Source organism: Passer montanus, unplaced genomic scaffold (genome assembly GCF_014805655.1).
Source record: "Passer montanus isolate IOZ18808 unplaced genomic scaffold, ASM1480565v1 scaffold1, whole genome shotgun sequence".
In the NCBI taxonomy this organism is placed as follows: domain Eukaryota; kingdom Metazoa; phylum Chordata; class Aves; order Passeriformes; family Passeridae; genus Passer; species Passer montanus.
This window is the reverse complement of record NW_024356504.1, coordinates 25,114,020-25,137,804: the sequence shown is the minus strand read 5'-3', so window position 1 is coordinate 25,137,804 and position 23,785 is coordinate 25,114,020. Positions and strand designations below refer to the sequence as shown.

The 23,785-nt window shown below is 39.9% G+C and overlaps 1 protein-coding gene across 15 annotated transcripts in view; it reads left to right on the top strand.

Annotated features, from left to right (window-relative positions):
* Positions 1-3,402: 3,402 nt before the first annotated feature.
* The window catches only part of GTDC1 (glycosyltransferase like domain containing 1), a 200,190-nt gene continuing 179,807 nt past the window's right edge, over positions 3,403-23,785 (top strand). For 4 of the 15 annotated variants that reach the window (XM_039708943.1, XM_039708668.1, XM_039709778.1 and 1 more), the window contains exons 1-2: positions 3,407-3,604; positions 12,730-12,847. The gene's annotated coding sequence lies outside the window, so the exon portion shown is untranslated. Of the gene's footprint in view, positions 3,605-12,524; positions 12,697-12,729; positions 12,848-21,288; positions 21,475-23,199; positions 23,277-23,785 lie in introns of those variants that run through there. The other 11 variants (XR_005627498.1, XM_039709034.1, XM_039709866.1 and 8 more) reach the window with 6 other exon arrangements.

Here is a 23,785-nt window from a genome sequence, read left to right as displayed (position 1 = left end):
CTTGTTAACGTCTTTTTAATAAACAGGTGCATACACTTCCCCAAGCTGTCACTGTTGTTTATCCAGTCTGCACACTTTATAAATCTACTAATGGAATAGACCCAATCATCTTAAGGATCTGTGCTTTAATAAGCTGCAGTCTCAAAGTTTTCAGGCAAATACTTTCTGGCACTATAGTTCTGCTGGATGCAAGCTTCACAAGGTTTGCTTTTCAAGATTAAAAAAAAAAAAAAAAAGTGACACAATTTCACTTCTAAGTTCAGCACAATGTAATAGAGAGTTTGGCACATGGTTGACATTAAGATTAGCAACAAAGTGGGCTGGATGGAGGGAAGGGAAAATAAAAGGTGTAAGAAAGGTGGAGCATCTCCAGAAATGGAAAAAGATGATTTATTCATCCTGGAGAAGAGAAGGCTCCAAGGAGACCTTACAGCCCCTTCCAGTGCCTGAAGAGGCTCCAGAAGAGCTGGAGAGGGACTGGGGACAAGGACCTGGAATGACAGAACAAGGGGGAAGAGTTCTAAATTGAAAGAGGGTATGTTTAGATTGGATATTAGGAAGAAATTATTGCCTGAGAGGGTGGGGAGGCCCTAGCACAGGGTGGTCAGAGTAACAGTGGCTGCCCATCCCTAAAAGTGTTTAAGACCAGGCCTGGATGGGGCTTGGAGTAACCTGGGATAGTGGAATGTTCCTGGCTGTTACAGGAGGGGTTGAAACTGGATGGTTTTAAGATCCCTTCCAACAAAAGCCATTCTATGATTCTGGATCTTGTTAACGGAACCAAACATTTACTCTGCATTGCAGGTTTCAGTCTTAAGCAGCATAAACACCCTTTACTGGATCCATCCCCTGTTTCTTTGATGACAGAGATGCTCCAGCCCCTCAATCATGTTTGTATCTTCTGCTGGACTCACTCCAGCAGCATCACGTACTGAGGATCTCCGGAATTTAGAGAAGTGAAAGCAGCGAAATAAACTTTCACTGTTTCACTGAAGTTGCTTGGAACTGGATGATCTTTAAGGTCCTTTCTGACCCAAACTGTTCCATGATTCTATGATATGTAAACCCAAAGTTACCTCTGTTGCTATATCAGAAGAGGAAAATTTCCAGCTATCATTAGCCTGGGTTGCAGTCAAGTCTATGGCCTACATGTCACAAGTCAAATAACCCCATATTTACACACAACTCCTAAAGGGCTCTTTTAACCTAGAACTTCACATGACTTGATGTCTCATGGGTTCCACAGTGCCTCATCAGGTGAGGAACCCTTGAGCAGCCTCCGTGCTGGTCTGAGTCATGGTGATCCACAAGGAACTCCACTCACAGACTTCACTGCCAGCATTATTCCTTCTGGGAAAAAAAGCAAAAAAAAAGGAAAACATTTTACAGAAGCGAGCCTGGGTGCAGGACAGATCGAGTGATTTGCCATGAAAAAAGTTAGAGGGGCTCATTAGAGGCAAAGTTATTAGGCCAAGCAAACAGTTAATCCCTGTCACACAGAGGTAACAGAGTTGCCAGCCTTGAACTCTAAATTAAAGGCACTTTCTGAGCACCAGAGAAGTGACTCTATTTTGCAGCTTCCTCAGTACCATCCATCTACCATAATGCTGTGGTGCTTTTCTTTCTTTAAATTCTGGGCTCCAACTAATTACTGGCAGGAAGTGCCTATTTTTATGCCATTAGTATGCAAATGAGTGAGAAGTAGAAAAATATTCTAAAGGAACTGTTACAATATCTGTCCACAGATTACTGGCCAATTAGAACATGGGATTAGGGCTGCAGGACCCCAAAAGAGTATGGCCAAAGACTTTCTGCTTGGGTGCCTCAAGTGTAGTTTCAATGGGAACTGTATATACATGGTCCTTTTCCTCAAAAAAAGGGAGAAAAAAGTTCAGGCCTAAATTGCCTGCTTACAAATGAGCACTTCTACACTTGGAAAATAAATGCCTTCACTTCCTTGCCTCAATTTTTCTATCCATAAACTGGGGATAAAACATCCTGTTTGTCTGCGTTCCAGCACATGCCAGGGGCAAATTATTCAGCTGGACTGGAGGCCTCCTCATCTGTCACTGTCTGAAAGACACAACCTTATAAAATTACTTATATGTGCATGATAAATATGAAAAGATTTTCAGGTCTTACCACTTCTGCCTAGGTAAAACCTATGAAGAACTGTCTCCTTTGTGATGTTTTCACATTTCCACAGCTTTGCAGTGTCAGGAATTCAGAGGCGCAGGACAGTGGAAAGCTATTGGAAAACAACTTTACCAGGATTTTTGAACCTAAGAACTTGTGAAACTGCATTATCCTAAGAGTATTTCTCATGCAAATCAGCCTTCTCGTCACCCTTTCATAATCACTGACTAGCCAGAGTAGGGAAAAAAAATACAAAGTTCCTCAAGTTACTGGTGTTGATGCTTCTCACAGCTGTAGTCTTTGGAAATTCTGCTTTGTCACTCCATCAGGTGTTACTCATTTCGACTTCCTATTAAAAAAAAAAAAGTTTCTGTCTACATACCAGAGATAGCAACATGATAGACTGAGTCAGGACAAAACATTTCTCTAAAATAGTTTTGCTGGGAAGGTTTGTTACTCAGTGGGGGCAAAAAGAGGGTTGATACACCTGTCTGTAACAGTTACACTGCCAAAGGAGGCAACCAGGTTGGTCAGAGAGATGGAACACCTCTCCTGTGACACATGGCTGAGGGAATTGGGATGGTCTAGCCTGGAAAAGAGAAGGCTTTGGGGTGCTTTCCTTGTGACCTACCAATGTCTGAAGGGAAATTACAGGAAAAATGAGACAAGACAACTTACAAGACCATGTTGTGACAGGATAAGTAGGAACAGGTTCAAACTCAAAGAAAACAAGTTTAGATTAGATATTAGGAAAAAAATTCTTTACTGGGAGGGTGGTGAGGCACTGGAACAAGTTGCCCAGGGAAATCATGTCTGGCCCATCCCTAGAACTGTTCAAGGCCAGGCTGGATGGTGCTTGGAGCAACCTGGTCTAGAAGAAGGTGTTCCTGGCCATGGCAGCAGGTTGGAACAAGGAACTCTTTAAGGTCCCTTCCAACCCAAACCACTATACGAACCTATGATGATTCTAAGGTAACACCTGCTCAGCCTCTCCCAGGAGCCGCAACACCTGAGAAGGCTTGAGTTATGGAGAGAACACACACCTCCTACTCACGTCTAACTGGCAACAGCCCTGATTGTCACTCTTTTCCGCTGCTTCTCCCAGAAAACCATCTTCCCTCTAATTGTTTCTCTTTAGCCCACCTGGTGCATAACTCCTTCTTATTCATTCCTCCCACCCCTCCCCGCTCCCAAAACTCCTGCGAAGGGGCTCGGCGCTCTCCTCGCGCGGTTTGTTCCCCGCTCCTCACGTCTCCCTGGGCTCCTCCTGCCCGTGCCCCGCTGCGGCAGCCGGGCTCTCCCCGGCGGAGCCCCGGGGCCCGTCCCGCCGTCCCCGCGGGCAGGGAGGGTCCCCGGGCGGCGGGGCGGAAGGGGGGGCCGGCGCTGAGCTGAGGGAGGGGCCGGGACGCCGGCGCGTCGGTGCCGACGGTCTCCAGGAGGGAGTGAGGAGGAGGAGGAAGAGGAGGAGGTGAGCGCCCTCGGGGTGGGGTGAGAGCCAGCCGGGAGGGAGGGAAGGGGTCAGCGGGGCGGGCGCTCGGCTGCAGGACCGGCGGCGGAGCAGAGCGGCAGCGCGGCCTGGCCCGGCCTGGGCCCGCGGGGCCCCGCGCCGCCGCCGCTGTGCCCGTGCGGAGGCTGCTGCGCACCCACACTCTTCTTTTTGCCCTTTTGTTTTGTTACCCAAGGTGTGCAGGGCAGGGGATTGCTTGTTGTGGGTAGTTCAAGGGAGCGGCGAAATCCGTGTCCAGTTTGGTTCCGAGTAGCAAAATTAAAGTTGTTTATACGTGTGAGCAGTTCTGCTGGTGAAGCTATCTGGAAAAATTGCACTCTTAGCTTTGGCATTCCATCAAGCTTTTTAGAAGAAGGAAAACAAAAATATCAAAGACACTACTCGTACAAAACGTGTGGATTTTAGGAAATCGGCTTTATTATTATAAGCTAAGTATGCCCTGGAAGAGAACACTTTGCAGCAGAGGAGCTGCTTAAATATACTTTGTAAACACATCCCAACTTCAGGAAAGTGTGTCTGGGATGAATGGGACTTGGCAGGTCTGCACAAATCTTTTAACACATGACTGGAGTAACTGGAGTAGCACACTAGAGGAGAGAAACCTTTAAAGGTGTAAAAGCATCTACTTTGTTTTTTTAAGAAATATGGGAAATAGTTTGAGGATTAATTTATGGTTCAGAGTTGAGCCTAATAGTCAGGTGAAGTCAAATAGCAGATTTCAGTGTGGGTTATAACAATGGCTTGGCATAATTCGATAGAACTATTTTATTGGATTCTATTAACCTGGTTAACCTTAAATCTTAACCATGACAGGGTTTTTATGTAAAGAGCCTCTATACAAAGTACAATATTGAATTTTAATTGAGGCTTTCAAGGCCTTGTGTGGAGTGTATTCTTGCCTCATCTTTTTTCCCCTTTCTTGGAAGTCCAGGTGTACTAAAGTCAGTTTAAATGCTGTGAGTCCAGGTTGCACAAATCAGTTAAGGGGAGATGGGGAGATAGGATTTTAAATCGGTCCTGTTTTTTTTTTTTAGTTTGTGTGAAAGTGAAGGTTGTTCTCAGTATAGTGTAAACACTTGGGTATTTACAACTGTAGCAATACACAAGTATGTTTTATAGTTGACTTGTTTGCAAACTTTCTGGTCATTTTCCCCCTTTCATGAAAGATAGTGACGGTGGAACCTAGCGTGAAAACTCTGCTCAGTTCAGGGTGTTGGTGCTTTACAAACAGCACCAAATTCCTCCCTCAGCTGATGAAATGCAGTTTGATTTCTGGTACACCTGCACTTGAGTCTCCTGGGATGTGCTCTGAGTTAAACACCTGTTAGTTAACCCTTGTGGATCCCTACTTTAGGATCAGTGCCACCTGCAACAGGTGCTGTTGCAAAAGTGGTGCTGGTACCTTGCAAAGTGCCTGTGTTACAGCTGAAACCTGTCACTTTTGCTGCTAAGTCACTCAGACACCAGTGTAAAAATTATACAACTTCCTTAATGTTGTTTTAAAACCAGAGATATAGACATATTTTAAAGACCTAGCTGGCTGGAGGCCCACTTTAGAGTGGCCGGTAAAAGCAATAAACTATCCTCAAACATTCCTGCTCAATAAAATTTGAGAATATGAAAACAAAAAGTTCCTGGTTTAGCTTTTTATAAATGTTTTCTACTCTCTGTGACTGCAAAGTGCTTTGAGCCCATAGCTCAGAGCCATATGCCTTGAGCGTTTTAGGCCTCTGTTCCAATTTACAGCATTGAGTTTGTTACTTTCTGTTTTGATCAAAGCAGCGAAGTTTTGTGGTCTCTGACCAATGCCCTGCACTGGTGGAAATGTCCAAGCAGATGATTTTGTCATCAAAACAGCACATGTTTAGTGTACTTTCCTTCACTCAGGACTCCTGGAATCAGCTCCTTGTGCAAAACCTGAATCATTGTTGGAAGCTGTGATAACACCAAGCACTCCCTGACATAGAGAGGGCAAGTGGTTCTGGCACCATTTGCTGTATTTCAATTCTTACTGTCTGTAAGATGGAATATAACTACAGAAAATAAATGAAATACCTATGCATCTTGTTGTTTGGCTTTGCAAGATCAGAACGTGTTTATCCAAAACAATTCCGTATAGTCCAGCTTGGGAGAGCCATGGGGGTAAGGCATTTCTCCTGCAGCTGTTGAGCAAATACTTAACGTGGAATGCTGTCTTGGATTAGCTGTTCCAATTGTCTTGTCCATAGACTTGAGATGCTACCTGGTTAAATGAAAGTGGTAACTGTTGGGACAGCCATGGGGGTAAGGCATTTCTCCTGCAGCTGTTGAGCAAATGCTTAACGTGAAATACTGTCTTGGATTAGTTGTTCCAATTGTCTTGTCCGTAGACTTGAGATGCTACCTGTTAAACGAAAGTGGTAACTTCTGTTTCTATAGAAGTTGGGATCACAAATGTAACATATACAGTGTTCTGTTGTAGGGAAATACACTAAAACTTTCTAGTGGTATGAGAGTTATTCTTGGTTATAGTAGTGGTAAGTGTTCAGGGCTAGGCTGGATAGGGCTTGGAGCAACCTGATCTAGCAGAAGATGTCCCTGCCCATGCCAGGGAGTTGGAATAAAATAATCTTTAAGTTTCCTTCCAACCTGAACTGTTTAATGATTCTATTTTATAATACCAGTATAAAGAATAGCTTCTTAATCTTGATTGTTCCACTGCTTGAGACATATGAGCTGTTTTGCAGTGGGAGTAGTAAGAAAACCAAAGCAAATGGCTTGCTGACTTGAACAGAGTGAGTCTCTCATTGTTTGGAATTAGTTGTGTAATGTACTATTATTTTTAATAAAAAAAAGAATTGCAAATTGAAGAGCAAACTCTAAATATAAACTCAAAGCTGTTTGGAACTCATGTAGCAGGCATTTCAGAAAAGAAAAAATGCTGGCTACCATTTTTTTTTTCTTCCCATTTGTATGTGAGAAATGTTCTCCACCAAGTTTGTAAAGCAGGGAAATCACTTTAATCTTTGGTGGCAGAATTGTTAACAAGGGGCTGTGGAGAGCCAGCCTTGGGCTGCCCCCAGCCATCCATAAGCGGAGCAGTTATCGGTGGGGAAGCGGGGCCAGAGTGCTGCAAGGACACAGAACCCAGTGTGAATTTCACTTCTCCATGGATTTATATCAAAGGATGTCTTAAATGTACACCTTAGCTGGCCATATTGCTGCATGTCAGATGTGAAAGTAAAAATAAACGTGTGAAGTGCCAGGCAGAGTAGGAAATGTAAATCTGAAATCATGTCTCCAGTCCATTATCCTAAATCCTGGACCCCATCTATAGGAATTCATGGGAGCATATATATGTTTTATTTTTGATCGGCAGTATTTCCTGTAGGCAAGAAATCAAAGATCTTTTCAAGTTATAAATGACAATAAGTAGGGAAGCCAGTATTTCAGATTGCTGGTATTTTGGGTATGAGTAGCTCTTTGATGTCCAAATGAGAACTGGAGGAATGTCTAAAATTAACAGTGAAGTATGTAACACTAATGATGAAATGCAGAAGTTGGAGGAAAACAGGCAAAGCCAGGCACTAAGGGTGGTTTGTATTTTTTCTCGATTAATTATTTTTTTAGGGTCAAAGCAAAGAACACAAACAGTTGTGATACATAAATCCCAAAGTAAGTAGATCTTGGATAAGCAACTTTGATTCAAATATTTGTGTGTGTATAGGTTTGCATATAATCAAGTGTTCAGAATGTATTACATATGTAATTTGCTGAATTGCATTTTTTTCTGAATTATTGTGAAAAAATGGTAGGGTGACCCAAAAAAGGGAGATTTAATTAGTTTTGCATCTTAAAACATCTGTATGTATTGTGGCTCTACAGCAGTGTACCAGTGTGGCTTCACATGATGTTTTCCTAGGTTATTTTGGGCAGTCAGTGCCTGTTTGTGCAGCAGGTTGTCTGTGTTACTGATGCTCAGTGGTACAAGTATGAAATTGCCCTAAATACCATGGGAATGTTTTCTTCTTGGAGGCGCAACAGTGGTTCTTCAGAAGGTTGCTTTGGCCATGCCTCTGGCAACTGAAAACGTGTGGTGGTCATGGTCTGGATGGATAAAACACCATCCAGAGTGCAAGATTTCTTTCACAGTCGTTTTTAGAAGCTGTCATTGAGATAAAAACACACCCTTTGAATTCACACCTAAGTAATTGGATGCAGATTTAATATGATGCAGTGTTTTATTCCTTCTCGGGATGGGATCCATGTCCCATGTTGGGCATGACTCACCCTGGCAGGATTCAGCAGTCAAGTGTGTTGGAATGAAGGCTGGAGACCTCGCTGTTGCCATGCCTTGTTTTCCTCAAGAACTGAGAATCTTGGTTAATCCTCCTAAAGCTTAATAAAATACACATATGAGAAACAGACCTGTTGTTAAAGCCATTGTATGGAAGAACTTGCAGAATATCACAAACCTTTGTGTGTACATTCAAAAGGAAATGGTTGGGAATGGGTGATTAGCCAGGGCAGTGGTGGTGTGGCTTAGCTCCATTTCTAGACCACCTCTTAGAAGAATATCCCACTTTTTCCTGTTCTTTCCAATCAGTTTTGGGGTAAAGAAAAAAAGCTAACTTCAGAGTTGTGTGTTAATAACCTTATTGTGGAACGTGTGACCATATAAATCTTGATTCTGTTTTATTGGTGTTTATTTACCAGGTGACACCCTTGTAGGTAAAATAGAAATGAAGACTCTGTTGCATTATGAATATAAAGTGTTTTTATAAGTACCTTGCCTAGTATATATAATTAAACAAGTGATTTCTCATAAGCACCATAATTCCCATCATTTTAAAGCAAAAATCTTAATTAAGGTGCAGCTTCTCATTTCATCTGAATTCTATTTCCTATGTGTCTTTCTGCTTTAATTTTTACTTTACTTACAAATATGCCTAAAATAATAAAATTAGCAAGTAGTTAAATGTATTGCATCTTTTATATTCAGGTCCTTTTCAAGGTTTACACAAGGAATATGCTGTGAGATGACTTTGCTATATAAGAAATAAGATATAAGAAATCCATCAAGATCCTGTGAAATTCTGTGTTTTATGATTTCCCAGTTGAAAGTTTTTCCTGGTTTATTGCAATTTTATACAGCAAATTTCTGAGTGCAGTTTTTTGTTTGATCTGAATTAAAGTTCTCCAAATAAACAATAGCATCAGCTTGTTGACTTTACAGAATAATTTCTTGTCCTGGTCTTGCTTTAAGAAAACTTTAATGAGAAATATGCTCTTGTTGTTGTTAAGTCAGTTTTCTTCTTGTTGTGATTTAAATGTAAAGGCAAGATTTATGGAAATGACTGCAGGGTGGTGCTGGCCTAATTAGTCATTATTTCGGGCAAGGCATAAAAAATTGGTTGTTCTTGTGCCTAAAACTAATAGTGTGTTTTGTATTTAATCTGTAGGTCTTTTGTAAAACAAATGGTTGTGCTAAAAACTGCAAAATACACACATTTAAAGTTTGTATGCTATTTTTTTGCATATTGTTTTGCTATGTGACTTAAATTTTTTGTTGATAGTTAAATTTACTATTATGTATATTTGAAATATATATATGCCTTAAAAGCCAGGAATAATAGCAGCTGAGCTGGAATTTGCAGTAGAAATTTTGGAATTGAGTATGGCTTTTCTACTGGTGTCTATTCAAGGATTAAACACAAAGCACTGCAGTGCTTTATAAGAGTACTAATACCTATTACAAGGTTTTTTTTTTTTGTGAGGAGTTTTAGGATTATCCGTGTGATATGTTCACCACCATTGGGGTGAGGGGTGTCTTTCAGGGCTTTCTTTTTGTGGGCCTTGTTGAGATGAATTCCCAGTAATTGGTATTTCACCCAGAAGCGACCCAGGTGACTTAGGAATTCTGGCACCTTCAGCATGTGGAATGTCTGTCCTAATCAGGCTTAAGAGAGGGGGGGCACTAGCCCAGTAATGATTGAAACCTGCCTTCTAAAGGAAAATATTCAGCAGGGCATGTGACATGAATGCTCCTCTGTGCCTTTGCCCTCTCCTTGTCCAGCCACAGCTCTTGCACATCCTTAGTGGCTGTGGGATGTGGCTGAAGCAGAAAGCTGCTCTGCTCCTCTCCATGAATCCATTTTGTGATTAAACTTTTAAAAGTCACAGCCTCCAACGTGCCACTGCAGTTTCATGGTAGTTCTGACATTATTTTACTATTCACGCTGTGAATTTCATTCTATAGTAAAATGAATATTATATTGGCCTTTTAAGTTGGTTGTCAGTGGAGAATAAGGAAGCTACACTTAGAGCATCTGTATGCAATCTTGGGAACAAGTAGGACCCTCTGGAAAGCTGTTACTGTTGGGGCAGAACTAATCATTCCATGTGAAATTATATAAGGAGAATTAGCTCTGACTCTACCTCATTTCCTTTCATACCGCTGTGAAAATAAGCTTAGGAACGTCAAACCTTCCCTCCTTATTTCTCTAAGTACTTTGTTAAATACTTCTTTTTATTAAGACTTATTTATTGGAGGTGCTAGAAAAGCAAATGTGTCTGTATTTCTGTGTATTAATGGGATGTGCATCCTTGCCCAGTTTGGCAGTGGTGATTTCCTTCCCAGGCCTGGATTCCTGGGATCAGTTGCCATTGCCTTCTCTGTACTTTGACTTTATTTCCCTGGCGGATCATTCTGAGTACTCCACACTTAAGGTAGCATGCTTCATGTGAGAGAAAATTGTCAATCACAGCCTGCCTGGGCTATTTAGAAAAGAGAGATATCAAAAGCCTGCTTGGAGCTCTAAGGAGCAGTCAGGTCACCTGCTGAGTTGCCTGGCAGGAGCCTAAACTTGTGCAGCCTTTAAGTTTAGGAAAGAAAACGGGGATCTCAGGAGGTCACTGCTCTGTGCTGAGGCCCTGTGCTGGATGTGTGAGTGTGTAGTTCAGTGTCAGGCCAGAGAGAGATGTATGGGCCATTCCTGACATGTTCTTCTTACCAGATCTTAAAAACAATCAGTGGAGATTTGTGTAACCCCTCCATAACCTGATCCCTTGTTTAACTATCCCTAGAGGTAGCATATTTCCTCTAATACTCTTCTAATTTTTTTCCTAACCTGTTAAGCTTTTTTTTTTTAATTGTTTCTGCAGTAGATATTGCAGTAGTGGGGCATGATTCTTGTAGCTGCTGTTAAACTATTTTGAAGCTTCCTTCTCTTTCTTTACCTTTTTATTTTTGTGCTCGCTGTTTAACTCTCCCAGATTGCTTAGGTTTTCTTCTGAGCTCGTTTCTTACATCTGTATTGAAACCTGAGTGTAATGTACAACCTTAGGATCAGTGGTGAACAGAATAAATCTTACCATCATTTTCATATGATGCTCCTATCATAATTATAAATTGGAATTATTTTTCCATTTTTGGCATTCAGTTCAGTATTAAAACCCCAGTTTCAGTTTTGCTGTTAACCCTCTAGTCCCACTTTTCTCAATTCCAACTCTGTTTCCCAGGATGCTTGCAGCATTTCCCAGGTAACTGCCAAATTTTGCAACTATACTGTTCATCATCTAAGTAATAAATACAAATATTAAGTAATCCTGAACTGAAAATGCTAAGAGGGAGCTTATTATATTCAGAGTCCTGCAACCTGTACTTTGTTGCAGACCCAACTTCTGGAGCTGGAGTAATGGAATAGTTGTGTTGTGCTCTGATTCCCTCATTGTCTTTGGAGCCATTGCTGGTCTTGGTTCTTTCTCTCTGTGTCCGTCTTGCATTGAGAAACCTGAAATGGGACAAATCAAATCTGATGTCTTGGAGCTATAGGTGTTTAAAGAGGGGATTTTTAATGAGTTGAAAAAAGCTTGGAGAATGTTTACATGGATCTGCACCCATGGGTGACTCAGTTTCTCTGAGTGGTGTGTAAAACTCATCTTTAATTGTACTTCGGTGTCTTACCCACAAATGATCATTCTTCATGGCTGCTAGATGAACGCTTGAAAAAATAAAAACTTTGATCAATCCGATCTCAAGATTTGAAGTGTTCTTTTGTGAAACACATAGACAAGGGAAGAAATGCTTCTGCTTTAAAACCTTTTCTTCCTTGCTACTTGCTTGGAATATAATCTGCAGACATTTTTCTTTTATGTTGGTGTTTTACTACACCTGATGTGTTCAGAAACACTTTATCCTCTGACCTGGAATTTCCAAAACCAAAGCAACTAAGAGATCCTGACAGAGTTGGGAAGACACAAGGACTGTGGCTTAGAGTTAAGGCAGATGTGATTGCAACATCTGTGCCTAGGAAAGCTGCAGTCTGATCTGCCTTCTGTCTTCAGGATTTCTGGGATTCCAGGAGCAGAAGTGGTGCCGATAAGACATGTCCTCTGAGGCTTTGAAAGGCTTCTGCTCAGGCTGTAAAGCTCTTCCTTATTAGGCCCACAGGAAACACATCTCCTCTAGTGCAGCCAAATTGGTATCATTGTTAAATACTTCTCCTCGGGCTCTCCAGTGGTAACTCTGCTCCGTGGTGGGGTTATTTGGGATGAAGAGCCTCTGTGGCTGCCTCTGTGTATTGACTCGCTGAGTACATTATTGGCATGTAACTGTGTGTGGCAATTTCTGACTTGGAAGCTGTGATGCGATCCAAAGAACAGTTTATAGAGGGTTTTCCACCTTTTTCCTTAAATTGGACTCTGTAGGCCTAAAATTTGGGGCTTCTAACTTGAAATCTCCATTAGAACACATTCTAGTAACTAGGAAGAAAAATCCCAAAGCCTTGGCATCAGACAAATGAAAATTCATTTTCTTTAATGGCTCTCCCCTTTGCCAGCTGTGTTCTTGGAAAATGGGTCTTTGCATTTGGTTTGTTTTCAGTGCAACAACTGTGTTGGTTTCTGGGTGGCATAAAATTGTGCATATTCCTGTCTGGACTGTGAAGGAAGCCCTGGCCTTTCCCTCATCTCTGAGCAGCAGTCATGGGGCTACTTCCTGACCTTGGGATTGGAGCTCCCCACCCGCTGTGCTTCTCTTCTGCTGCTGTGTCCTGCTCTGAAGGCTGTGCCAGGTGAGATGTGCTTGCTCTTCTTTCTCCTTTCAGGTGAGCTCCTGTGGCCTGATGTGCAGCTGGTGGGAAGAGAGAAGCTGGAGGCCTTCCCCTGTTCCATCTGCACCTTTAAAAGGACTTCACTGAAGGCAGTGCAAGGCAGGCATAGCAGGTATGATCTGTGGGAGTTCAACAGCAAATGCTTCAGAAAAGCAAAGATTCACTGCTCTAAGTTCACCAATCTGTCCTGCAGGAGAAACAGTAAGTAAGACATTAAAAGAGTAACAAGATGAAACATTAAGACAATGTCCACATGACCAAAGCAGGTGGTTTGCATAATTTCTTTCATGCATAATTTTTATGTTTTTGTCATCATAACAATATGTGACAAATGAATATGCTTTGCTCTCAGTGATGTTTAAAATTTGATTACCTGAATATTGATAATGTTCGGTGCTTAGAAATATTTGAAGAGTTTTGTACTTCACTGGATTTTGCATAGAGTAATTTTGGGAGTTGAGCAGTATATTTCACTGCAGACAATCCTAAAATAAGTTCTTAATAGTCTGGATGCATTAATATTCATTTTTAGAGTTTACATTGTTAAATGTTAGTTATTAAATTCTGTTCAAGATGTAAACTCTGTACTGTTTTGTAGCATTAATTATGCAAGTTTGAAATTCTCGGTTTCATTTTAAGATAGAGCTTTTTATTTGTACGTAGCTGTTGAAATAAATTACCAGTATGAGAAAACATTCTCCTAATAAACGAGGGATGCCTGGAGTTGGCTGCTAACTGAGACAATTTAATTCATCCATCATCAGGGATGATGTTTCTTAGCAACACAAAGTATTTTCACCCGGGGCGCTTTCACAAACTTTCACATTTTTCTTCAAATGCAGCCTTGGTAGTGTTTTATATGACCTGAAGTTCGTCCATCTGTCCTGAAGCTCCCAATACTTTGCCATTCTCTCCAGTGATCAAATGATCCGATATATGGGGTCTTTTTTCAGCTTAATAATACACAAGTTGACTAGAGAATCATTTTGTGTGTCAGATTTTCCAAAGGGTTCTGGGAAATTATTTGTTGCTCTGTATAGAAAAGCTAAAAGTTATTGAAAATGTGTTACAGTTTCATAATAAAACAGATCTGAAAATTATTGGCTAGAGAGCCAACTAAATGCTTTCTGATAGTCATAGCCTCAAGGGGGATACTTGGATCATTTGTAATAAAGGGATATCTTTGATATCTTTTGGTGAATTGACTAGTATTCTGTTTAGATCATTATTTATGAAAAAACCTTGCTTGGTACGCAATGTTACATTATCAAATTGTTTGGGTGTAAGAATTGCCTTAATGCATCGCCAGAATTTTCCATGTTTATTCTTTTTGTGTGCTGCATGAAATCAGAAGAAGCTGTTGATGCATTAAGACTACCTTTACTTCTTTCTTTCCATTTTTACAACATGTGTGGGGATGATTTGATCAGTGTAATTACCACCTGGGGAGACTTGGCTTGCTCAAGAAACCCCTTCAGGTATGTAACAGGTGTTGTTCAGTATGGAGAGCACACATCTTCCAAGTGCAATGTGTTATTTTGCTTTGAGAAATAATATGTCTTGATTTTTTGGTAAACTGCTCAGCAAACTTCTGTTATGTGAAGAAGTGACTAAGCCTTTGCTTCTGTCTTGCTTTGAGAGGAAAAGTTTTAGTGGTTCTTCTTTGTCAGCAGTGCATAGTGACAAGTGTTTGTTAAATGTTGTGATGAGGTAATTATTATTCAGCTCATTTTACAAAGAAGGTGTACAGAAACCCTTTTAAATTGTGGGAAAAGATGTTACAGAAACACTGTTTTGATTCTTCCTCATAGGTAAAAAAATGTGGTGTTGTAGCTCATGTCATTTTTAGCTTTGATTTGCTGGTTTTTCATTAAGCACATGAAGTCTTTGTACACATGTGCAAAAAAATTAATGGGACGTTTAATTGTATGTCCAAGCTGGGACATCTTGTTTGAGGTGATCTTATTGCAGTGTAGGTGTTTCATGCCCTGGTGTTACTGTCTGGCATCTTGCGAGATCTCTGGGTGTTCCCTGAAGTCATTTGAAGGATCACCTAATTTGGAAGCTTTTTGTGTTATCCTGCAGAAAATGGTATCTGATAAAAAAAGAGGAAGAAAAATCTTTTGCCAGCCAAGCTTTTAGGTCTCAAGTCTTGGCAGACAGCAGCAGTTGCTTGTCTCTGATGCTGCCTTACCTGTAAGTTGGAGCTGTGGCACCTTGCAGAAAGGTTAGGTTTCTGTTTGCTCCTGTGAGGCTTTGTTGCATGTTGTGGCAGACTACCTTTGTACCTCCGCTTTAGCATCCTGGGATCAGTTGGGAAGCTCCAGAATATCTCCTTGCCTTTTCAGGTTCTGTTAAAAAAATTCTTGGTAGTCATGGTGGCTCCTGGAGGCATCTGCAGAGTCTGATGTCAGGGGTGTTTCCTGCAGGCTGGTGCAATTAATAATGTAGTCATGTTGTAGACCTGTATTTGCATCCTGGTGCAGTCAGTAAAGGCTGACATGAAGGCTGGTAATTCATCTTTCAGAAAGTCAAATTTAGAAGATTATGTCTCGAAATTGCTCCATAATTGAGAGTTCATTTTCCAACTGTAAACCCAGTGTCTCAGTTTACAAAACTAACAACAGCTGCCACAGGCAGGTAAGCACCACCTGTTTCTTATGAAAGCAAGTCTCACAAATACTCTCCAGAAATGAAGAACAGTTTTATTTTGAATAAAGCTTTGTTTGAGGTAGAGAAATACAGATTTTCATGGGATTCACAAGCAAAATACAGCTCTCTGCTGTGAAGTACTGGAAGCAGTGCTGGTGATGTGTCAGTTTAGGGTGGAGGAGAAAGGGCTTCCAATAATTCCAAATAAGTTCCTTTTCCTTGGGAACATTTTTTATGTAGCAGAATGTTTACTCAGGTTGGGTAAATGGTAGCAAAATGTTACTTGAGTGCTGTGCTAAAGACAAATTAATTACTAAATGTTCCTTTTAAACCATAGCCTCTCCTGCCTTAGTGAAGCAGACACTGTGGTCCTTCTCTTACTCATGTTCTTTCTTAACTATGGATTTTCTGTGTATTCTGTGCAGTTTCCTATGGTTTCCTGTAAGGACATGAAGAATTGATAAAAATTGTCTTTTTGAAGGTAGTGGAAGGTCTAGAGTCAGTCTGATAAATAGAGAGGGATAACTTGTAACGATAAACACACACTAGTGTCAAAACTGTTGTAAATTTTCAAAAACTACTTTTCATCCTCATCCAACCATAACTCAAATAAAGAACATTCCCTTTATGGCCTGCAGCACAATACAAGTTGTACTTTGTTAGCTTTCAGTTAAAGCGATGAACATATTACTTGAATTTTAGGAAAGAGGATTTGAAAACATACTATATTTAGGGTTTAGTCTTGAAGTTATAAGAATAACTAGTGGTTCTTGCTGTTGTTGCATCTTTCAGTGTTCATGTGCAAAGAATGACTTGATCAGAGTTGTCACTGGGAACATTTAGTTTTTCATGCAAAGTATTTTTGGGCAGCTTTTATTTAGAAGAATATGGGTGGAATATAAAAAAATGAGCCTGAGAAATTATCATTTATTTAAAAGGTCACAAATTATAATTGTTTGGGTGCTGTTTCTGCACTTAATCTCTGAAAAAAGGTGAGTGCAAATCAGGCTAAAGCGCTTCTCGAAGTGAGTGTTTGACCTTGGAACTCTTATCTTTTAATGGAGTGTCTTTTCAGATACTTGAGAATTCTATCATTTTATTCTAATTGGAATTTGGACACTTTTAGCAATGAGTGGTCAGTTGTTCTGTTACATGTTGTGTTTGCATCTAACTCACATAATGTGAGAGTTTGCCAGAAAGCAGTTGTGGTTTCATTCAGCCTCTCTACTCAACACAAAACTATTGTGTTTTCAACAAAAATCATAATTTCTCTATGTTTTTGAGCTTCATTTGTAGCCAAGGAGTAGTACATAAAAGAGGCATTTTTAGAGTCATAGAATGATTTGGAAGGGACCTTAAAGGCCATATATAAAGTATAGAACATCCTGAAATAGATACAATCAAATCCCAGTTATGCAAACAAAAAGTGAGCATCACCATAGTTGTGTATTCACTGTTAATGATCTGTATTTCATGTGAAAGGCTGACCTTTTTGGGACCTTTTCTTCAGAAGTAAAGAACAGTCTGATCTGTTTCTCCCACAGTTGTTAGGGCAGTTGGAAATTTGGTTCATCTTATTTTTTTCAGCATAACTATCACACGGAATGAGAGGGCCAATTGCTGAGATTGCAGAGGACTGTGCAGCCCCAGGCATCTTCCACTATGTGTGAAGACTGATTCTGGTTAATGCAAACAAATAAAAATGAACTGCCTAAGTTCAGACCAAACACTGACTCAGATCAGGAAAAATATGATCCTTCCCAGTGAATTAAAATGGGTGCATGAGGCTTATATGTGATGGTTTGTATAAATCAAATGGGCTTTAGATTACACATTCATCACTGTGATTATCACTGGAGTGGCTTAGCGTTGTAACCTGGTGAGCATTGGCCAGTGTTGTATTTATCTGTAAAGAAAGTATTAGAAAATTATAGTCTGAATTTAATTTAATTGAATGTGGTGGTCTAAAGCTCTGCAACTTGGAGTTTGAGGCAGAGACAGAAATGGTCAAGAGCCTGCACATTCTGCATGTGAGTTTTTTACATTTGGTGGTCTCATTACTGAAGTATAAAAGGAAGTGTTTTTCTGCAATAATAATCTATTCAAGATGCTATTTTTAGGCCAATATAAACCTATTTAAGACATCCTGTATTAAATATGTAAATGCTTCCCTGTGGCCAAATGAATTTTGTCCACACAATTGCGTAACTTTAGCTTAAGCCACTTTTCAGCTTCCAGCCTCTTAATTGTTCTTCAATCTATGGAGTACAAAGAATCACATGTGTCCAGTCTTACTAAACTTTTGGTTCATTTAATTGTGATCAGGGAGATGATTTACAGTTAAGGTTTTGAGATGGGGACCATTATTATTTTTGTAGACAGGCTCTCTTCCCTTTGCCTGTTCACTCCTGAGTGGGTGAAAAGGTCCAGGAGTATGTGGAGAAAATGTCTGGACTGTGGTATGATACAAGTGAGCAGTCCTGCATCATTCTGTGCCTGGCTGCCCAGTGATTCTGCCTGGAATTATGATCTTCCTGTTGTGAGAGGAGCTGCAGATGTTTCAGGGTCACAACTGAAGTTTCTCACCTGAGGATGTGGGATACATAGTTAAATATATCTAATTTCCTTTTTATATTCTTTATTCATAACTAGATCCAGGAGGGCCTGGTAAATGTGGAATTAGTGTTATTTCCTTTTGTGTTTTCCTGGATTCTCATGCATCTTGCACAGCCATTCCTGCTGCTTGTCATCCTCAGTTCTCCCTGTTTTTGCATTAGTGTGGGCTCTGTGGCACTTGATTTAACATCGGTGAAAAACTCTTATCAGAACTTCTTAGTGTTGATTGTCTCTAATAACTTAGAATTTTATTTTTTTTTTTGCATGTGATTTTTTGAGGGGAAAAAAAAAACCCCATGTATTTTCATTGTTGGTGGAAATTGCAGATGGGAACCTCAAAGAGGAAGACCGAGGGGCATCCTCTCTGGGTTGTCCACAGTGTATTTGGTCAAGAAAAGAAACAGATTCAGGAATGTGACGTGTGGTTCTTGATGCAGAAAAAAAGATTCTCTATGCCTAATACATTGGAAAACATTTGTTCAAGAGCAAGTCTCCCCTATGCAAAATTTGCCCCTGTAGTATTATTGAGGTCAGTATCCATGTAGGTTCTCATCCAAACTCAGTGTGGTGCCTGAGGTCAGCTATGGCTTGTAAATACAACTTTAGGAAATGTTTTGTCTGGTCCTGTTAAAAAGCATCGCTGTAAGTTGTTTGTTTAGAAACTTATTTACTCCTGTTCTTCCTGGGCTTGTCTTCAGTTCCTGCTTAAAAAATAGCTGTAAATGAAACATTGTGTCCTGCTTCACAAGGTTTGTGGAAATAATCCTTAAGTGTATACATACCCTCGCTGACTGCTTTTTGATATTAATTTGAAGGTGCATGTTTTCAATTCTGGATGCTAAGTAGACTTTTCTGTGTGGAAAAAATGTGTTGTGAGTTTTGTGAGAATGACTGTTGTAAGCTGATGACTACTGCAGTCTGTGATCCAGGCAGGAATTATCAAAATGCTATTTCATAAAAATCAAATAAACTCTGTGACTGATCAAGTGGGCAAGTGCACATGTCCCTGTAGTTCTCTGAACATCCTGGCTTGACTCATTACTACCAGAGAGGTGTCTGCACTTCATCATGTGTTGGCATGTTCCCTGAGACTCAGCATTCCTCTTCTGTATTATTTCTTGATAGTTCTTTCATTAATCCTTCAAAAGTGCTGGACTGCTTAATGGAGTCGGAATAAAAATAATGCATTTTCAGAAAGTCTTCCAGTGTGCTCTGTTTGCTTTCTGCATCTCACTTAAGTGTTAATCAATTAAGTGATTCTGATTCTAGTCACTCCCCAGGTTGGATCTCCGAGATACAGGGATGGATAAATGTACTCTGTAAATTAGGTGTGAAACGGTTGGGGAAATGCACAAGCTGGTGCTCTGCAGAGCCAAGGCAGGTCTGGCTGGGCTTTATTTTAGCTCATGTGTGGGCAGGCTGGCAAGGCTAGTGCTGAGCTGGAGAGAAGTGGATGTCCTGGGAAGAAATTGCTCCTGCAGGAAAATGCTCAGGTGTTAATTTTCTACCTGTTCTTTTCTATCCGTATATTACTTGAGTTCTGTCACCTGGGCTGTTTTGTTCTGCTCTTCTGGTTTTTTTACATTTTAACTTCTAAAATTCTTAGTTGGTAGTTGGGAGTCACAGGCCATCAGGTGCCACAGTTTTGCTTATAAACAGGGCCAGAATATTTTAACAAATTGTTGCCAACTCTCTAAGGATTCTGCCTAATAAGTAAAGGTTAGTTTATGATATTATATAGACAGTGAAAATAAAGCTTATGTTTCTTAGGTATCATATTATTTCAAAATTAGATTTGTTATAGGTATATTATGATAGGCAGAACCATAACAGATATTTCCTGGAAGTGAATATCTGCTGAACTGAGATGCCTAATATAGTCTCTGATTGAACTGGCCTGGATATAATTAATTAATTATTGATAGAAATCCATTTATGTGCTGTGTGAACAATGGAGAAAGATGAGAAGGTGCAGCTGCCTCCACTTTCCTGGTAAAGAATCTTCCAGTCTTGAAAACCCAGCCATGGTAGATGCCAAGGTTGGAGACCTGAGCCTGTTGTAGTCTCCATTTAAGACACTTCCCCAAAATTATTTTGCCTACTCTGAAATAATTTCACTGAATATATCTTGTCCCTAGCATTCACATATTCAGCAACCCGCAAGTTCTGCTCAAGCTGTGAGTTTTAGAGGGTGTCTAATGTTCTGTTTAAAGGTGAGGATCCTGTTACATTTTTTTTCTTTAAATTTTATGAGCATTTTATATAATGATGTTCCTGTCATGCTTTTGGCCATGAATCAGCACAGCGTTTCTGTGCAGGCTTTAATTGAAGCGTGGAGTTGTCTTGCTGTGCAAATGTTGAAGTCAGTGAGACTATTAATTAAAATTAAGTATCTGCATAAGTGCTTTTGCTAAAAATAAGTTGCTTCATAACAGCTTTGGGCCATATTTGGGAAGGAGGGGGTTGTTTTTTTCAAACTTTGGGAATAGGTATATATTTCTCTCTGAACTGCATGATGATAAAGTGTAGCAGCAATACCAGAGGGCAGAATGTTGATGGGAAGAAGTGTGAGCTTTCTGCCTTGTCAGATGTCACCTAAGCTGCTATTTATTGATTTTTTTAAGAGAATAAGACTGTTATGGTTTTTGTATTGCACAGAGACTGGTGGAAAACTTGAGAAGTTATTGCTTAAGCTGGCACTGTAGTGGAAGCACACAAGTGACAGGAATCAATCAGTTCTTTATCTGCCTTTCTGAGTGCCTGGTTACAACTTTGTTTTTCTTCCATCAGTTATTTAAAGTTGGAGCTTCTCAGAGTGAGACTCCTTAGGTACTTCTGCTGTGTGTCATTTGTTTTCTAGCTGTGTTTGAAGCCATTAAAAATATTATCAGGGACTACTGAGCTGTGGCTTTTCCCATATGTATTAGACAATTTACAATACAGATTTACTGTACAATTTACCTTATAAAATGATCTGATTTATTAATTCTCACGGTACCTTGGCAGAATAGCATCCTTTTGTCTCTTCAGTCTGGCTCCTTACCAGACTCACTTTATCATGCCCGCCTGTTACCTTTTTTCTGATTTCATTCAAAAATGGGCTCCTTACAAGGTCTAGCACTCCTCACCTGCAGCAAACCAATAAATTAATAGTGGAGGGAAGAGATCACTGGAAACATGGGTAAGAGGAGCGTGCACCAAGCTCTGTGTGCTGCCAGGTTTCTCATTGCACCTTCCTGTCTCTTCCAACACTGATCTTAATATCTCTGCGCTGCCTTTTTGCAGGTGTATGTGGTGTGCATAAAGCAGTGGCCACAGAGCTAGGCAGCAAAAGATGAGCGACCCTATTTCACATGGTGCCAGCCGGGATGAAGCCTTGTTTGCCTGAGGTCACACAGAGATCTGATGCAGGATTGGGACGCAGGTGTTTCCTGAGCACAGGATGATTCTTCTGAGGTGCTTCAGCACGATGTGTGTTGATATCTCCAAGCTGTTGGTTTTTCACTGCTGCCGTTATTAGTCTCTATCAGTTAGTCCATGATTAATAGCAGAAGCTGAGAATCCCATTTGTATGTGAATGCAGTGATCCTTGCTGAATATCACATGGTTGTTCCTAAAAGTGGGACTCTGTAGGTTCCTATTTAAAGTAATTTATTAATGTTGTTGATGGGGTTGCATTTGCTTAGTGTCACTACCAAAAGTTTCTGTAAAGCACTGTCACATGAGCACAAAGCGAAATTTACGTTGTTTGGGGAAAAATACCAATGTTGCCATCTTTACTATGAGCACGTCAGTTGCTCTTTATTGCTTTTTAAATTTGATTTTGTTGTTGTATGGCGAGTTTTTCAATAAACATAGTGGTTTCATTATATAACACGAGAATTATTGTTAATGCCCAGGTTCATACTGCGAATTACGTGTGTAATATTGTGTCCAGTGGGATCCTGTATCACAGAATTTGCATAGTTATAGTGCTGGTGACATCGTATCTCATACAAAGAACCCAGGGACCTGATACAATATCAGTAAAACTGTCTCCTAGGTATGATTCAAACAGTTTTATTAGCAACATATGGGGTATGAAGGAGCCACAGAGGGTAGTTTTGAGTGTAAGGGTGCTGGCCTATCTTTTTCAGCCTGTAATTATATCAGTCCTCTTCTATGGCATTATTTGTTGCTGCTCTGGGATTGCAGAAAAAATAACTACTAATATGATGACACAAAGGATCAGAATAAATTATAATTGTTGACTTTACAAGAAATTCATTGGCAAAAAGGCTTACTGTCCAAAGCTTGGATGTCATTTCTGGTGCAGCTTCAGAGCTAAGCCACTGCATTAAATAATATAGTTTTGAAAGTGTTAGGGTTTTCTGGCAACCTTATCCTGCTGTATTGGATGCTTTTGTGATCTGACAGATACAAGGAAGAAACTTTTTGGCTGCATTTTAGTTTTTAATCTTAAGCTAAAGGAGTGCATTTTGTTTAATTGATAGTGGGATACTGAACTCTTGTTCCCCAAATGGAACATATTCTAATTAATCATCTTGAAATAAAGAGTTCATAATTTAAATTATGACATTAAAAACTTGCGAAAATATAATTAGAAAATTACAGTAGTGCTCTGTTTAGTTGGACTTCTTAAAGTCATGAAATATAAAAAAATAACTTCTACATGTTGTAAAAACGATAAAAGTTTGGGGTTTAATGTTTCTGCCAGTTGGCTGAAGAGGCATAGTGTGTATGTAGCTATTAAAGAAAAATAGTATTTGACTACTTCCCAGATAATTTTTTAAAATCTGTTTAAAATAGTGGGCTGAGCAACTTCTCTGCACAAGAGCCTGTGTAGGGAATTGAGACTGTTAATTGGACTTTAGTCAGAGTTACTTCTGAATATTTTTATTCCTCATTGAGGTTCAGCATGGAACAAACAGTCTGGGACCTCTGTGCTGCTTCACTGATGTGGAAGCATCTTTTCATCTATTTGTTTCCAGTTCATACTCTATTGATCTTACTGTGGTTGTAATAATATAAAAAATACATAATTTTTTCTGGAAGGGATCCTTAGAATTGGTCATCCCTTGTTTTCAGATAGGATGAAATTTTTTTGAATCATTCCTGACTTAACTGCACATTAAACAAGATAGTAATAAAAAAAAAAATCTAATTTATAATTTAATTGCTAGACTTCTTTCCTAGGGTTCAAGCTCTCTGCTGGCACTTCGTAGTTTATGTGAGCTTTTCTGACTTCCAGAAACTTTTGAAGATAATTGCAGGTGATTGAGGCACTATTTTAACTTGTTCCCATAGTATTCAAGAGTAAAAGACCTCAGACTTTGCCAGTTTTTGTTTTGAAAAATATCCTCTCATCCTGTATCTGCTTTATCTCTTTGGCTGCTTTGACTGGAAGCTCTCACAAATTTGCTGCTGTTGAGAATCTCAAATTCTTCTGTGAAAACTGAAGTAAAATGGTAATAAGCCTTGTAATTTTGGGAAGTAAGTAGAAACATGTTGTGAGACTTGTGATTGAGAAGTGGACAGATGCCAGCTTGTAGGTGCATAAACATCACAATCTTCTGATCTTTAGTGCAGTTGTCCCCTGGCTGCAGCACAACCAGCTACAGGGTGAAATGGTCATTTCCAGTGTGCCTCAAAGTCAGTTTGCTCTTTAGACATCATTAAGCATAAACTTGTACTGTTTTAATGCAAATTTTTTTTGCCTTTTTAATGCCATTTTGCTTTTTTCATATTTTTCCTCCTTTCCCATATCATTTGTTGTTTGGAA